This window comes from Gossypium hirsutum, chromosome A04, assembly GCF_007990345.1.
Source record: "Gossypium hirsutum isolate 1008001.06 chromosome A04, Gossypium_hirsutum_v2.1, whole genome shotgun sequence".
NCBI classification, from domain to species: domain Eukaryota; kingdom Viridiplantae; phylum Streptophyta; class Magnoliopsida; order Malvales; family Malvaceae; genus Gossypium; species Gossypium hirsutum.
The window spans coordinates 60,666,906-60,670,721 of NC_053427.1; the positions used below are offsets into that span (position 1 = coordinate 60,666,906).

At 37.3% G+C, this 3,816-nt stretch overlaps 1 non-coding gene across 1 annotated transcript; it reads right to left on the reverse strand.

Moving 5' to 3' along the window:
- Positions 1–1,945: 1,945 nt before the first annotated feature.
- Positions 1,946–2,051, reverse strand: LOC121228755 (small nucleolar RNA R71). The gene has a single exon (XR_005926330.1). It is a non-coding gene; the product is annotated as a small nucleolar RNA R71 (small nucleolar RNA).
- Between the last annotated feature and the right edge of the window lie 1,765 nt (positions 2,052–3,816).

The window sequence follows — 3,816 nt, forward strand, 5'->3', positions numbered from 1 at the left end:
AATTGAGTCATTTTATGACCCTAGGGACCGAATGAGGCCTAAGGGTGAGTTAACATATTTAATGAGTGTGCAAGGCACCATTCAAAGACATAAGTGCTCAAGGCTGTTCGTTGTGTTGCAACACGAGAGTCCAATGTCACAACATTGGGAGTAAAATACAAGAATTCCAATATTGCCTTTGGTGTCGTGACACAGCTATAGGATGTCGCAACATACCCCTGAAGCTGAACCTGAGCCAAGCAAACTACCTTCAATGTCATGACATAGGCACTAGATGTCGTGACACCAGCCCTGCATAAAAAAGAATTACGGCTAAGGGTATTTTGGTCTGCACAATGTATTTTTACGTAAAAACGTTAGCCGCCCAAGGGCTAAGGATGACGATGAACCCTAACTCTATAAATAGACTATTTAGACACTTGTTTAGGGATGGCTTTCATAACTTAGAATTTTATTTGTAATTTAATTTTTAGTTCTTTTTAGGCTTAGGAATTATTGTAAGTTGTTTCGTTCGTGTTCTTTGGAGAATTTGATTTGTAGATTCGATAAAAATCTTGTGGATACTCTTCATAAATAAATAAAAAAAACTCAAGATTCTTCTTAAACTATATTATTGATCTATTATTAATGTTTATTTATTTTATCAAGTATATGTTGTTTATGGATTCCATGAGGAACTAATCCGCTTATGGGGGTAGTGAGTGGAAGTGGGATTAACTAATTGCAATATAAGGTTTTCTTAGTGGATCAACTGTTTAGGGGAGGAATAACTTAAACCCTAGGCCTGACAACCCTAGGAAGTCATTTAGGTAGGAACTAACCCAAAATTGGTATGGTCTATCTGTGAACACCTTAGCCCCAAATCGATCTAGACTGTGAGGTTGAGAGATAAGTAGTTCTTATTGAATCATTAGTTTAGTGGAAGATCAAGAGATCCTATTAGGGTAACGACTAGTTGATTGAATAGAAACTCGAAATAGAATTAGTTATGACCATCGAAGCGATATAATCACCCATGGCTAGATTTGGTTAAGTTTAGATTTCAGTATTCAAAGTTCATTTTATTTATCTAATTTTTATTTCTTTATTATAAAACCTAAAATTATTTATTTAGGTTTAATCATAATATTATTTATTTAAATTACTAATTAGATCTATATGAGTTTAAGTTAAAATTAATTTAATATTAGCCTCCCTTGGGTACGATCCTCAGAGTACTCACCTACTTCATTGTAAATACTATATTGCAACCTGAATTGTATACTTGCGGACATCGCCTCAATTCCATTTATTTAGTTGCAATGTTTACACTCTGGATGTTAGTACGTTCGGAGGCGTTCAAGTTGTTGGCTCCATTGTCGGGAAGGCAACGCTACTAGATTAATTTTAATTTTTTCATTTTTATAGAATAATTAGGAAAATTTTAATTTATAGATACGATTTTATTTTATTTTATTCTAACTAACATTTTTATTTTTCTTTTTGGTTTCAGTGAATGACTTGTAGCAGGGGCACATCCATAGAGCCGGTCATTGACTTAGAAAGACTAATCCATAAAAATCGTCGATAGCAAAAACAACAACAATTGCAGATACAGAACCAACCACTTGCTGTAGGCAATCCACCAAGAGATAACCCACTATTAAATAAAATTAATGATGTATACAAGATCCACCACCACCACCATAACTACCATGAAACCTATAGATGGCACGAGAAGAGCAAACCCAAAGGGACTATGCGCTACTGAATCTGGATATGGTGTAGGGCAACATTTCAAGGCCAACCATTGTGACGAATAATTTTAAGATAAAACTAGCCATGATCCAGATGATTCAAAATAATTTTCAATTCAAAGGGACTATGATGGAGGACCCGAACCAACATTTGAAACGGTTCCTTCAACTTTTTCACACATTCAAATTTAATGGAGTCACTGATGACGCTACTCGTCTTCGATTGTTCCCCTTTAAGCAGCTAGAAGGAGAAAGCTTTCACGAAGCTTGAGAGTGTTTCAAGATGTTTATCTAAAGATGCCCACACCATGGTTTACCTAAATGGTTGAGGTTGCATATACTTTACAACAGGTTGGTTGCACACACACATTCAGGACTTGATGGAGCCGCAGGAGGAGCCTTAATGAATAAAGCATATGATGATGCATATGACTTAATCAAGACATTGCTATGAATTCTTGTCAGTGGAAATTGAAAGATATACTTACAGCCAAAGACCATCTATGGTGAACACTGTCCAGAAGGATGACAAGTATCAATAGATTTTGGATAGACTCATTCGTATAGAATCCTCATCCAGTGTGTCTACAATATTTGGCAAAGTAAACCTCTTAGTAATTATCTGAGTCCTCCAATTGAGGATGTAAACTATATCGAGAATAGTGGTGGAAAGCCTTATTCAAATACTTATAACCCTGATTAGAGAGATCACCCCATCATTGAGTTACTCCAAAAATTCAAAGATGTTTTCGCTTGGTCGCATCAAGATATGTCTGGACTAAGTACTGATATCATGGTTTACCGGCTCCCTACAGAGGAATAGTGCAAGCCAGTTAAATAGAAGCTCCAAAGGATGAGGCTCGATGTTTTGCTAAAAATAAAAGAAGAAGTCAATAAGCAATTCGATGATGGTTTCTTACAAGTGGTCAAATACTCAGAATGGGCAGCCAATATCATCCCCATCTCTCAAAAAGATGGGAAAGTACGAATATGTGTAGATTACATAGTCCTGAACAAAGCCAGCCCAAAGGATAATTTCCCATTGCCCCATATCGACACCTTAGTGGACAACACAGTAGGTTACTCATTATTCTCCTTCATGGATGGCTTCTCAGGATACAACCAGATAAAGATGCATCCTGAAGACATGGATAAGACCACATTTGTAACCATGTTGGGAAGATTTTGCTATAAGGTGATGCCATTTGGACTGAAAAACGCAAGAGCAACATATCAGAGAGCCATGGTAACCCTGTTCCATGATATGATGCACAAAAAAATTGAAGTTTATGTCGACGATATGATCACCAAATCCCGAACAAAAGAGGAGCATGTGCAAATCTTGAGGAAATTATTCTTGAGGTTCAAGAAATTCCAGTTAAAGCTCAATCCAGCAAAATGTACCTTCGGGGCCAAGTCAAGGAAACTGCTAGGATTCGTAATCAGTGAAAAGGGGGTTGAGATTGACCTGGATAAAGTCATGGCTATATACGAGCTGCCTCTGCCGCGTACTCAATAAGAAGTTCGAGGATTCTTAAGAAGACTAAAATACATCACCCGGTTCATTTCACAACTAACTGAGAAATGTGACCCCATATTCCGTCTCCTTAAGAAACACAATCCAGGTGTATAGGATGACGAATGCAAGAAAACTTTTGACAAGGTTAAACAATACCTGTCCAATGCCCCAGTACTGACACCACCTAGTCTAGATAAGCCACTGATACTGTATTTGGCAGTATTTGAGAATTTTATGGGAGGTGTGCTTGGCCAACACGATGAGTCAAGAACAAAAGAAAGGGTGATATACTACCTCAGCAAGAAGTTCATTGAGTGTGATACGAGATACTCACCAATTGAGAAGCTATGTTGTTGTAACACCCCTTACCCGAGACCATTGCTGGAGTCGAGCTTGAGGCGTTACCTGCTCAACTTACTAATTCGGGGCATAAAATTTGCTTTTAAAATTAATTTATTTACATTCATTCAATATGTCCCTAACAAGGGCCCTCGAGACCCTAAAATATGCAATTGAAACGGTTTGGGACCAAACTGGGAACATTAAAAATTTTCCGAATAC